This window comes from Cherax quadricarinatus, chromosome 73 (genome assembly GCF_038502225.1).
Source record: "Cherax quadricarinatus isolate ZL_2023a chromosome 73, ASM3850222v1, whole genome shotgun sequence".
NCBI classification, from domain to species: domain Eukaryota; kingdom Metazoa; phylum Arthropoda; class Malacostraca; order Decapoda; family Parastacidae; genus Cherax; species Cherax quadricarinatus.
Genome location: NC_091364.1, coordinates 5,569,354 through 5,584,353, shown reverse-complemented (window position 1 = coordinate 5,584,353; position 15,000 = coordinate 5,569,354). Strand labels below are relative to the sequence as shown.

At 44.7% G+C, this 15,000-nt stretch overlaps 1 protein-coding gene across 2 annotated transcripts in view; it reads right to left on the bottom strand.

The window, feature by feature from the left end:
• Positions 1-5,856, bottom strand: part of LOC128701183 (uncharacterized) — a 277,363-nt gene extending 271,507 nt beyond the window's left edge. For both annotated transcript variants that reach the window (XR_011394052.1, XM_070100572.1), the window contains exon 1: positions 5,464-5,856. The gene's annotated coding sequence lies outside the window, so the exon portion shown is untranslated. The remainder of the gene's footprint in view (positions 1-5,463) is intronic.
• Between the last annotated feature and the right edge of the window lie 9,144 nt (positions 5,857-15,000).

Sequence of the window (15,000 nt, the reverse complement as noted above, 5' to 3'; positions counted from 1 at the left end):
AACACAATAACCGCTATATAAAAACAATAAGCACTATATAAACACAATAACCGCTATATAAACACAATAGGCACTATATAAACACAATAAGCACTATATAAACACAATAACCACTATATATACACAATAACCGCTATATAAACACAATAACCGCTATATAAAAACAATAAGCACTATATAAACACAATAACCGCTATATAAACACAATAACCGCTATATAAACAATAAACACTATATAAACACTAACCGCTATATAAACACAATAACCGCTATATAAACAATAAACACTATATAAACACAATAACCGCTATATAAACACAATAACCGCTATATAAACACAATAAGCACTATATAAACACAATAACCGCTATATAAACACAACCACTATATAAACACAATAACCACTATATAAACACAATAACCACTATATAAACACAACCGCTATATAAACACAATAAGCACTATATAAACACAATAACCGCTATATAAACAATAAACACTATATAAACACAATAACCGTTATATAACACAATAACCGCTATATAAACACAATAACCACTATATAAACACAATAACCGCTATATAAAAACAATAAGCACTATAGAAACACAATAACCGCTATATAACACAATAACCGCTATATAAACACAATAAACACTATATAAACACAATAACCACTATATAAACACAATAACCGCTATATAAAAACAATAAGCACTATATAAACACAATAAGCACTATATAAACACAATAACCACTATATAAACACAATAACCACTATATAAACACAATAACCGCTATATAAACACAATAACCGCTATATAAAAACAATAACCACTATATAAACACAATAACCGCTATATAAACACAATAACCACTATATAAATACAATAAGCACTATATAAACACAATAACCACTATATAAACACAATAACCACTATATAAACACAATAACCACTATATAAACACAATAAACACTATATAAACACAATAACCGTTATATAAACACAACCGCTATATAAACACAATAACCACTATATAAACACAATAATCACTATATAAACACAATAACCGCTATATAAAAACAATAACCACTATATAAACACAATAAGCACTATATAAACACAATAAGCACTATATAAACACAATAAGCACTATATAAACACAATAACCGCTATATAAACACTAACCACTATATAAACACAATAACCACTATATAAACACAATAACCACTATATAAACACAATAACCACTATATAAACACAACCACTATATAAACACAATAAGCACTATATAAACACAATAACCACTATATAAACACAATAACCACTATATAAACACAATAACCACTATATAAACACAATAACCACTATATAAACACAATAACCGCTATATAAACATCCCTGAACCAACGGGGTTATTTAGGCAGAACTCTTCCCTTGATACGGACCTCGATCCAATTAATTTTAACAAAGCTTCTTCTGCAGTGGAGTTAAAACCTTATGAGACAACCCGTAGTGTTTGAGGGGTCCTGGATTCTTCTTAATGGTGTTCCCTGTCGTCTATAAATGTTTAATGCGTTTTAAATATACCTTAATGGAGTCCAGAGAGTTTCTTTAATGAATTTTTCTACATGGGTTGAAAGATTTTTATTGAATTATATTTTAAAGATTTTTAATTAGGTTAGGTTAGGTAAAGTTTGTCAGGAAACAAGGCAAGTGTTTCCTGACGCGGGTCTTAGTCATATGATGACCCACCGTTGAGGTTTTGGGTCATCTGACCGAGGCCTTCCACCGGCTTACCGGTCCACCCCTTTAAAAATTGTCATTAATTATAACCATTTGTAATTTTTATTATTTATTATTAAAGATTCGCCGGTATTCTCCCGGCCCGGGCCTTTTCCAAGTGGTGGCCCGGCCTTGGCTCCCTCTTTAGGGAGTGTATGAGACCTAAGTCTCCCATGGGAAGAGGCACAAGTACCTCCTCATCTTTGGGATCAACTGTCCCCAGGCCTAGCCACTAGCTAGGCCTCTCTGGTCTGCCATCCCCGCCCCAAGAGGGCTAATGGGAATGGCAGTCTTGTGAGCTGCAAGCTCTGGCTCAGGCACCTACCCTACCCTAGAAGGGCTGGGCATGGTGTCGATGTTGTAATTTTTATTATTAAAGATTCGCCGGTATTCTCCCGGCCCGGGCCTTTTCCAAGTGGTGGCCCGGCCTTGGCTCCCTCTTTAGGGAGTGTATGAGACCTAAGACTCCCATGGGAGGAGGCACAAGTACCTCCTCATCTTTGGGACCAACTGTCCCCAAGCCTAGCCACAAGCTAGGCCTCTCTGTTCTGCCATCCCCGCCCCAAGGGGGTAAATGGGAATGACAGTTTTGTGAGCTGTAAGCTCGGGCTCAAGCACCTACCCTACCCTAGAAAGGTTAGGCATGGTGTCGATCGTTGTAATTTTTATTTGTATGTATTTAATTAAATTTATTATTTTTTTTTTTACCTTAGTCTTTTATGGGCTTATGTAATTTTTAATAATGTTCGAAGATTTATTACACATTAACCACAATTTTAAATTAATTTAATTTTTATTTTATTTTTTAGTTTAGAAATTTTTTGAGTCTTTTCATTTTAATAAGATTTCAGTTACTTGACATGGATCATTTCCTGGTCTAACAGCAATACTGAGGACCCGATCAACCACACTATTATATGCAACTCGCAGTTCAACAACATGAAGAAGTACAATGAGTTACATCTCAGTGCACTTGTTGTTGTACCTCTACTCTTCACAGTGTACATATTTTTTTCGTATACATGTTAGTAGCGCGTTCACAAGATGGTGGCTCTCTTATACACGTCTTGATCTGGTTTTAATGCTCTGTAATTCGCTCTGATTTATTCAAGCTTGAAATTAAATTTTAAATAGAAAAAAAAGTATGCAGTGTTCAGTTGGTATTTAATTGGTTCACTCTTGATATCTTCATTTGAATTTAATTGCAAGAATATTCTTGTATTTCTCTCGCTCTCTGTATTTCTTTCTCTCTCTCATCACCATTACTGGCATCACTACCATCACCATCAATACCACTTACACTCTCCACCACAACTACCTCTATCACGACTCCTACCGCCACCAATAATACCACCTCTACTACCGTGGTGACTACCATCACTACCACCTCTACTACCATTATCACCACCACCATGACTACTACTACCATTATCACGACCATGACTAATACTGCCACCACTACCACCTCTACTACCATTATCACCACCACCATGACTACTACTACCACCTCTACTACCATTATCACCACCACCATGACTACTATTACCACCTCTACTACCATTATCACCACCACCATGACTACTACTACCACCAAAGGCACTATCCTCGTCATCCAGCAACAAGTAGGAACGTACAAGCCAGCTGACCCGTGTAACCCAGAACTAACTTTTACTGGCTTGCTTTTAAAATATTACTAAGCAAACGTTGGGCTAAACTCTGTGGAAGACCTTGTCAGCCAAGATTAAATGTCTAACTTTGCCAAGTTTTGGCTCGACGAGTTTTAGCAATAAGTTCTCGCTTATATTTGTTCGCTGGGAAGTGTTTGGCTTGCATAGTAAGTTTTCGGTTTTAATTGTTCGCCAGGTTGTGTCTAGTTTATTCAGTAATTTCTGTTATTTTTCTATTTGCCGGGTTGTGTGTGTTTGGAGAATAAGTTCAAAACAAAGAGAGGAAACTCTGGCCTCTTTTTATCTAGCACGATAAAGTGACTTTCATTATTCTTTCTGTTCTATATAGATTGTCTATCAATTCTTGTACCGCGATGCATCACGATATATCACATGCATCATGTGGCCAGACGTAGCCAGCCTTTGTGACGCACACCCAGACGTAGATAATAATTCTGTAATTGAAAGTTCACAGTTCACAACACACGATGAGTATTCTCAGTGACCATTGATCAGGGACTCTCAGAATAACAAGGGAGATGGCGGAGCTCTTGGTCAGACCTAAAGCGAAGAATTTCTCAAGCGTTGGAGAACTGTTTGGCTTGAAATTACTCGAATGATATTTGTATTTCAACTCTGCATTTTTTCCTTGCAACGTGCATTATCAAAGAGATATCACGATGAGGAAAACAAAACAATATACGATTAAAGCAATGGTTTGCTGAGAGTGAAGATATGGGAAACACATTCACAGGGCAGAGTAATGACTTGTTTAAACTACATACCAAAGTAATGTGTGATGCATCTATTTTAAGTTCTGTATGAAAGACGGATAAGACAGGACGGCATCGATACAGTGCCAATGTGATTAAACAGCTGCTGAAAAAGAAATCAATTTCTGAATCATCAAAAAATAATCTCTATTCAATCGGGCGCCTGCCAGGGAAATATTAAAAAAAAAGTGTTCAATTCTTGCTGCTCTGTGTTGTTTGTGAGACATAGGATGAAAGTTTTCACGAATTCCTCAGGTATTAGTACCAGGTCCATCAGCCATCATCATCATCATCATCTAACTGGCAGTCTAAGTTTCGAGACCATGATCTTCTCAGTTGCCTACATAATTGTCAAATATGAGAAATGTATACAATACCGACATGTTCGTAAGTAAGACATATTATGTGCAGCAGTTAGGTATCTTTATTCCGAAATGTTTCTCCTACACAGTAGGCTTCTTCAGTCGAATAAAGAGGAGTTTGCAGAAGCAGTAGAGATGTGAAGAGGACGTAATCAGTCCATCACCCTTCAAGACGTAGTTTTGAGGTGGTCAGTCCCTCAGCCTGGAAAAGAGGTTTGTTCCATAGCCTTGATCTGTCTTCACATACTACGGAATGAACGTAGATGTCTAGGAGAAAATTCAAAGAAGAATGACAAAGTTTATTCTTGCATAAGGAATTTTCTAATAAAGACAGAATGAAAGCTGTAAACCCACACACTATAAGAACGTACAATAAAGGAAGACATGACTGAGCTGTACAAGTGGAAAACAGGTATAGAGCAAGATGCAAATAGGATGCTCAGGATATCTAAGATTTCGAAACAATATATTGAAGAATCAAATATCATCTTAGATCTAGTGGTTAGGATGGCCCTGATCCACCGCTCGGCCTGGGCATGGACCGGGCAACGGGGGCGCTGCCCCTGCTGAACACCCTCCAGGTATGATCATAATCATAAAAGAGTGGACTGGTAAACCAGCTCCAGCTGCTGGTCATCTGAAGCTCCAGCTGCTGGTCATCTGAAGCTCCAGCTGTTGGTTATCTAAAGCTCCAGCTGCTGGTCATCTAAATCTCCAGCTGCTGGTCATCATATGACTAAGGCCAGCGTCAGGAAACACTTGTCCTGTTTCCTGACAAACGTTACCTTACTTAACCTAACCTTATATACTGAAGTTGGGTGAATTTTCATAGATGTTCCACGATTCCTGACAATAGTACATTATTTACACTTACCTTATTTCAGTGGGTCTTTTTTTCAGTAAATGTTCATCCTGTTATTAAACTAAATGAACTAATCCATTTATTATCATTGTTATTATATTTACAAATAACGTTTAACTAACAGTTATTCAACCAGTTTTCCCCTCATTGCTTTGTATACAAACAAATATTCATTTTCTTTAAGTGTTATTACGAGAGTTACATTAATGCTACTTAGAGAGCTACATTAATGCTATTTAATGTAACATGTGGCTCCATGAAGTTCAAAATATTTTGAGGTTAAACTTCACTTCTCTGATCAAACTTGAGTTTCAGTACTTGATCACATGAGGAACGTTCTGTGAGTGAATGAGTGACCGAGAACGTGAGTGAGTGAGTTAGAGCGAGACAACTCCTCACAGCACAGTGGCCAAACCACTACTGTTGCTCCTTCGTTCGTGGACTACTGCCGCTTGTTCCAGCCTTCCCTCACGACCTTCCTCCCTTCCCGTCCTGCAGTCCTCCCTCCCACCACCTTCCCATCCTGCAGTCCTCCCTCCCACCACCTTCCCGTCCTGCAGTCCTCCCTCCCACCACCTTCCCATCCTGCAGTCCTCCCTCCCACCACCTTCCCATCCTGCAGTCCTCCCTCCCACCACCTTCCCATCCTGCAGTTCTCCCTCCCACCACCTTTCTGTCCTGCAGTCCTCCCTCCCACCACCTTTCTGTCCTGCAGTCCTCTCTCCCACCACCTTCCCATCCTGCAGTCCTCCCTCCCACCACCTTCCCATCCTGCAGTCCTCCCTCCCACCACCTTTCTGTCCTGCAGTCTTCCCTCCCACCACCTTCCCATCCTGCAGTCCTTCCTCCCACCACCTTCTCATCCTGCAGTCCTCCCTCCCACCACCTTTCTGTCCTGCAGTCCTCCCTCCCACCACCTTCCCATCCCGCAGTCCTCTCTCCCACCACCTTCCCATCCTGCAGTCCTTCCTCCCACCACCTTCTCATCCTGCAGTCCTCCCTCCCACCACCTTTCTGTCCTGCAGTCCTCCCTCCCACCACCTTCCCATCCTGCAGTCCTCCCTCCCACCACCTTCCCATCCCGCAGTCTTCTCTCCCACCACCTTCCCATCCTGCAGTTCTTCCTCCCACCACCTTCTCATCCTGCAGTCCTCCCTCCCACCACCTTTCCATCCTGCAGTCCTCCCTCCCACCACCTTTCTGTCCCGCAGTCCTCCCTCCCACCACCTTCCCATCCTGCAGTCCTCCCTCCCACCACCTTCCCATCCTGCAGTTCTCCCTCCCACCACCTTTCTGTCCTGCAGTCCTCCCTCCCACCACCTTCCCATCCTGCAGTCCTCCCTCCCACCACCTTCCCGTCCTGCAGTCCTCCCTCCCACCACCTTCCCATCCTGCAGTCCTCCCTCCCACCACCTTCCCGTCCTGCAGTCCTCCCTCCCACCACCTTCCCATCCTGCAGTCCTCCCTCCCACCACCTTCCCATCCTGCAGTCCTTCCTCCCACCACCTTCTCATCCTGCAGTCCTCCCTCCCACCACCTTCTCATCCTGCAGTCCTTCCTCCCACCACCTTCTTATCCTGCAGTCCTCCCTCCCACCACCTTCCCATCCTGCAGTCCTTCCTCCCACCACCTTCTCATCCTGCAGTCCTCCCTCCCACCACCTGCTCATCCTGCAGTCCTCCCTCCCACCACCTTCCCATCCTGCAGTCCTCCCTCCCACCACCTTCCCGTCCTGCAGTCCTCCCTCCCACTACCTTCCCGTCCTGCAATCCTCCCTCCCACCTCCTTCCCGTCCTGCAGTCCTCCCTCCCACCTCCTTCCCGTCCTGCAGTCCTTCCTCCCACCCCTCTCCGTCCCTCAGTGTTTTCTCCCGAGTTCCCACTCCGTCTTCTCCCCTTCTGTTACAACCCATCGAGGGAGGTTCCTTGATGCTGGGGAGGGACTCTTGATCCGAGGAACTGGGCATGTGCTCCAGCTCCATGAATCGAGCCTCAGCGCCTTCCATTACTCCCAGGCGTTGTATGACCCCTTCGGGTTTAACGCTCCCCTCATAAATGTAATAATAAATCCTTCTTACACACAAAGAAAGGACGCACACACACATACACACACACAAACACACACATACAAACACACACACACACACACACACACACACACACACACACAAACACACACACACACACACACACAAACACACACACACAGACACACATATATACTCCAACCCACTCACTGTTCCCTCTGCCACCAACCCCCATATCACAAACCTCACCCCAACAGCTGTCCCTTATGGGCATTCTGACCCCACCCCCATCAACACATACCCCACCTACACCACAGCCCCATATAGGCCCCCACCAAGGCTCTCCCTCCCCCAACCCCAATATACTTGCATGACCACAATGATAGAAAAGAAACTAAAGGTTTGGTACACAAATGCGGATGGAATAATGAATAAACATGAGGAGTGGAATGAAAGAATCAGTGAAAAATCCCCAGACATCATAGCAGTCACAGAAACAAAACTCGCTGAGATAATAACAGACACAATCTTCCCAACAGGATATCAGATCCTGAGGAAAGATAGAAGGAGTAGAGGGGGAGGAGGGGTTGCACTGCTCATAAAACACCAATGGGGATTTGAGGAAATGGAAGGCATGGACATGATTGGAGAAAGAGACTACATTGTAGGTACAATTCAGTCCGGAGAACATAAAGTAGTCATTGGAGTGATGTATAACCCACCACAGAACTGCAGGAGGCCAAGAGAGGAGTACGAAGAAAACAACAGGGTGATGGTGGACACACTGGCTGAGGTGGCAAGAAGAGCTCACTCGAGCAGAGCAAAGTTACTGGTAATGGGCGATTTCAACCACAGGGAGATCGACTGGGAAAACCTGGAGCCACATGGGGGTCCCGAAACATGGAGAGCAAAGATGGTGGATGTGGTACTTGAAAACCTCATGCATCAACATGTCAGGGACACAACCAGAGAGAGAGGGGAGGATGAGCCAGCAAGACTGGATCTTGTGTTCACCCTGAGCAGTTCAGACATCGAGGACATCACTTACGAGAGGCCCCTTGGAGCTAGCGATCATGTGGTTCTGAGTTTTGACTATATAGTAGAGTTACAAGTGGAGAAGGTAACAGGAACTGAAGGAGACAGGCCAAACTATAAAAGGGGGGACTACACAGGTATGAGAAACTTCCTGCAGGAGGTTCAGTGGGACAGAGAAATGGTAGGAAAATCAGTAAACGAGATGATGGAATATGTGGCAACAAAGTGCAAGGAGGCAGAGGAAAGTTTTGTTCCCAAGGGAAACAGAAATAATAGGAAGACCAAGACGAGTCCTTGGTTTACCCGAAGGTGTAGGGAGGCAAAAGCTAAGTGCAACAGAGAATGGAAAAGGTACAGGAGGCATAGGACCCAGGAAAACAAGGAGATTAGTAGAAGAGCCAGAAACGAGTATGCGCAGATAAGGAGGGAGGCCCAGAGACAGTATGAAAACGACATAGCATCGAAAGTCAAATCTGACCCGAAACTGCTGTATAGCCACATTAGGAAGAAGACAACAGTCAAGGACCAGGTGATAAGGCTGAGGAAAGAAGGTGGGGAACTCACAAGAAACGATCAAGAGGTATGTGAGGAGCTCAACACGAGATTTAAGGAAGTATTTACAGTAGAGACAGGAAGGACTCTGGGGGGACAGACCAGATTGGGACACCAACAAGGAATACACCAACAAGTGTTGGACGACATACATACAGATGAGGAGGAGGTGAAGAAACTGCTAAGGGACATCGATACCTCAAAGGCAATGGGACCGGACAACATCTCTCCATGGGTCCTTAGAGAGGGAGCAGATATGTTGTGCGTACCACTTACCACAATCTTCAACACATCCCTGGAAACTGGGCAACTACCTGAGGTATGGAAGACAGCAAATGTAGTTCCCATTTTCAAAAAAGGAGACAGAAAAGAGGCACTAAACTATAGACCTGTGTCATTGACGTGTATAGTATGCAAAATTATGGAGAAGATTATCAGGAGGAGAGTGGTGGAGCACCTGGAACGGAACAGGAGTATAAATGCCAACCAGCACGGATTCACGGAAGGCAAATCCTGTGTCACAAACCTTCTGGAGTTTTATGATAAAATAACAGAAGTAAGACAAGAGAGAGAGGGGTGGGTTGATTGCATCTTCTTGGACTGCAAGAAGGCCTTTGACACAGTTCCTCACAAGAGATTAGTGCAGAAGCTAGAGCATCAGGCGCATATAACAGGAAGGGCACTGCAATGGATCAGAGAATACCTGACAGGGAGGCAACAACGAGTCATGGTACGTAATGATGTATCACAGTGGGCACCTGTGACGAGCGGGGTCCCACAGGGGTCGGTCCTAGGACCAGTGCTATTTTTGGTATATGTGAACGACATGACGGAAGGGTTAGACTCAGAAGTGTCCCTGTTTGCAGATGATGTGAAGTTAATGAGGAGAATTAAATCTGATGAGGACCAGGCAGGACTTCAAAGAGACCTGGACAGACTGGACACCTGGTCCAGCAAATGGCTTCTCGAATTTAATCCTGCCAAATGCAAAGTCATGAAGATAGGGGAAGGGCACAGAAGACCACAGACAGAGTATAGGCTAGGTGGCCAAAGACTGCAAACCTCACTCAAGGAGAAAGATCTTGGGGTGAGTATAACACCGAGCATGTCTCCGGAAGCACACATCAATCAGATAACTGCTGCAGCATATGGGCGCCTGGCAAACCTGAGAACAGCATTCCGACACCTTAGTAAGGAATCATTCAAGACACTGTACACCGTGTATGTCAGGCCCATACTGGAGTATGCAGCACCTGTTTGGAACCCGCACTTGATAAAGCACGTCAAGAAACTAGAGAAAGTACAAAGGTTTGCAACAAGGTTAGTTCCAGAGCTAAGGGGAATGTCCTATGAAGAAAGATTAAGGGAAATCGGCCTGACGACACTGGAGGACAGGAGGGTCAGGGGAGACATGATAACGACATATAAAATACTGCGTGGAATAGACAAGGTGGACAAGGACAGGATGTTCCAGGGAGGGGACACAGAAACAAGAGGCCACAATTGGAAGTTGAAGACACAAATGAGTCAGAGAGATAGTAGGAAGTATTTCTTCAGTCATAGAGTTGTAAGGCAGTGGAATAGCCTAGAAAATGACGTAGTGGAGGCAGGAACCATACACAGTTTTAAGACGAGGTTTGATAAAGCTCATGGAGCGGGGAGAGAGAGGGTCTAGTAGCAACCGGTGAAGAGGCGGGGCCAGGAGCTAGGACTCGACCCCTGCAACCACAAATAGGTGAGTACAAATAGGTGAGTACACACACAATCAGGCTAAGGAAGGAAGGAGGAGAGACAACAAGAAATGACCGTGAAGTATGTGAGGAACTCAACAAGAGATTCAAAGAAGTGTTCACAGAGGAGACAGAAGGGGCTCCAGAAAGACGGAGAGGTGGGGTACACCACCATATGCTGGACACAGTGCACACAACCGAGGAAGAAGTGAAGAGGCTTCTGAGTGAGCTAGATACCTCAAAGGCAATGGGGCCAGATAACATCTCTCCATGGGTCCTGAGAGAGGGAGCAGAGGCGCTATGTGTACCCCTAACAACAATATTCAATACATCTATCGAAACAGAGAGATTGCCTGAGGCATGGAAGACAGCAAATGTAGTCCCAATCTTTAAAAAAGGAGACAGACATGAAGCATTAAACTACAGACCAGTGTCACTGACATGTATAGTACGCAAAATCATGGAGAAGATTATCAGGAGAAGAGTGGTGGAACACCTAGAAAGGAATGATCTCATCAACAGCAGCCAACATGGTTTCAGGGACGGGAAATCCTGTGTCACAAACCTACTGGAGTTCTATGACATGGTGACAGCAGTAAGACAAGAGAGAGAGGGGTGGGTGGATTGCATATTCTTGGACTGCAAGAAGGCGTTTGACACAGTTCCACACAAGAGATTGGTGCAAAAACTGGAGGACCAAGCAGGGATAACAGGGAAGGCACTACAATGGATCAGGGAATACTTGTCAGGAAGACAGCAGCGAGTCATGGTACGTGGCGAGGTGTCAGAGTGGGCACCTGTGACCAGCGGGGTCCCACAGGGGTCAGTCCTAGGACCAGTGCTGTTTCTGGTATTTGTGAACGACATGACAGAAGGAATAGACTCTGAGGTGTCCCTGTTTGCAGATGACGTGAAGTTGATGAGAAGAATTCACTCGATCGAAGACCAGGCAGAACTACAAAGGGATCTGGACAGGCTGCAGACCTGGTCCAGCAATTGGCTCCTGGAGTTCAATCCCACCAAGTGCAAAGTCATGAAGATTGGGGAAGGGCAAAGAAGACCGCAGACGGAGTACAGTCTAGGGGGCCAGAGACTACAAACCTCACTCAAGGAAAAAGATCTTGGGGTGAGTATAACACCAGGCACATCTCCTGAAGCGCACATCAATCAAATAACTGCTGCACCATATGGGCGCCTAGCAAACCTCAGAACAGCATTCCGACATCTTAATAAGGAATCGTTCAGGACCCTGTACACCGTGTACGTTAGGCCCATATTGGAGTATGCAGCACCAGTTTGGAACCCACACCTAGCCAAGCACGTAAAGAAACTAGAGAAAGTGCAAAGGTTTGCAACAAGACTAGTTCCAGAGCTAAGAGGTATGTCCTATGAGGAGAGGTTAAGGGAAATCAACCTGACGACACTGGAGGACAGGAGAGATAGGGGTACATGATAACGACATACAAAATACTGAGAGGAATTGACAAGATGAACAAAGACAGGATGTTCCAGAGATGGGACACAGCAACAAGGGGACACAGTTGGAAGTTGAAGACACAGATGAATCACAGGGATGTTAGGAAGTATTTCTTCAGCCACAGAGTAGTCAGGAAGTGGAATATTTTGGGAAGCGATGTAGTGGAGGCAGGATCCATACATAGCTTTAAGCAGAAGTATGACAAAGCTCACGGTTCAGGGGGAGTGACCTAGTAGCGACCAGTGAAGAGGCGAGGCCAGGAGCTTGGACTCGACCCCTGCAACCTCAGCTAGGTGAGTACAACTAGGTGAGTACACACACACACACACACACACACACACACACGGGCGCCTAGCAAACCTAAGAACAGCATTCCGACATCTCAATAGGACCCTGTACACTGTGTACGTTAGACCTATATTGGAATATGCAGCACCAATTTGGAACCCACACCTAGCCAAGCATATAAAGGAATTACAAAAAGTGAAAAGGTTTGCAACAAGACTAGTCCCGGAGCTGAGGGGAATGTCCTACGAAGAAAGGTTAAGGAAAATCTACCTGACGACACTGGAGGACAAGAGAGGGAGGATATAATAACGACATATAGAATACTGAGAGGAATCGACAGGTTGGACAGAGGCAAGATGTTCCAGAGATGGGACACAGCAACAAGGAGTCACAGTTGGAAGCTGAAGACTCAGATGAATCACAGGGATGTTAGGAAGTATTTCTTCAGTCACAGAGTTGTCAGGAAGTGGAATAGTCTGGGTAGTGATGTAGTGGAAGCAGGATCCATACATACCTTTAAGTAGAGGTATGATAAAGTTCATGGAGCACGAAGAGTGACCTAGTAGAAGCCACCACCACCAGCACCACCAACACCATCACCATCACCACCAGCACCACTAACACCATCACCACCACCACCACCAACACCAGCACCACCATACACCCACCACAATCACCACCATAACCACAATTACCACCACACACCCACCCCACCATAACCATAATCGCCACCACCACCACCATAACCACAATCACCACCACACATCCATCAGCACCACCGTCATAACTACAGTCATTACCACACACCCATCACTACCACAACCACAATCATCAAAACACACCCATCACCACTATAACCACAATCATCACCTCACACCTACTACAACAATCACCACCAGCCCACACACTCACCACCACAACCACTACAATCACCACCAGTCCACACCCCAACCACCACTACAACAATCACCACCAGCCCACACACCCACCACCACTACAGTCACCACCAGCCCAAACCCCAACCACCACTACAACAATCACCACCAGCCCACACACCCACCACCACTACAGTCACCACCAGCCCAAACCCCAACCACCACTACAACAATCACCACCAGCCCACACACCCACCACCACTACAGTCACCACCAGCCCAAACCCCAACCACCACTACAACAATCACCACCAGCCTACAACAATCACCAGCTCACACACACTTTCCACCACTACAACAATCACCACCAGCCCACACACCCACCACCACTACAACAATCACCACCAGCCCACACACCCACCACCACTACAACAATCACCACCAGCCCACACACCCACCACCACTACAACAATCACCACCAGCCCACACACCCACCACCACTACCACTAACGAGGGCTGACCCTACCTTAATAACATTAGTTAACAATGGTTTAATCCCGTTTATGCAAGTACTTATGAAAATTACAGAGTTTTGTGTTAGTTGTTGTTAAGTACTTAATTACCATCACTCTAATGAAGGTTATTATGACCCTCCACTGGGGCAGAAATATAGCAGTCACTCTCTGTACCCATCTTTCTACGGCTCCATAGGTTAGTGGATGGTGTATCAAGCCTCCACCACTCATTGTGGTGAATGACACACACATGGGCGGTGTATCAAGCCTTCACTATTCATTGTGTTGAATAACACATACGGGTTTGTCGCTTAGTATCTTTAAATAAAAATAAAACTTCGTAAATGGAATTCATAAATCTGATTGATATACATTTATGATAAAAATCATTTAAGTTACAAATGATTCTGTAAATCATTTACATTGGTGTATAGAAGGTAATATTCAGACTCTTGTCATGATTTACAGCCATTTGTAAACAGAGAATATGTCTGTAAATGCAATGTTAACTTTAAAACATTTAATTTTTAAGTGAAAAATAAATGAACTACTCTGACCCCTCTCAACTCTTTCTGTGTACTCACTCACACACTCACTCACTCACACACTCACTCACACACTCACTCACTCACACACTCACTCACACACTCACTCACACACTCACTCACACACTCACTCACACACTCACTCACACACTCACTCACTCATACACTCACTCACACGCACACTGACTCACACACTCACTCACTCACTCGATCACTCACTCACACACTCACTCACCCACTCTCTCACTCACTCACACTCACTCACTCACTCACACACTCACTCACACACTCACTCACACACTCACTCACACTCACTCACTCACTCACTCACACTCACTGTCACACTCACTCTCTCACACACTCACTCACTCACTCACACACTCACTCACTCGCACACTCACTCACACACTCACTCACTCACACACTCACTCACATACTCAGTCACTCACTCACACAGACGCACTCACACACTCACACACACTCACTCACACACTCACACACTCACTC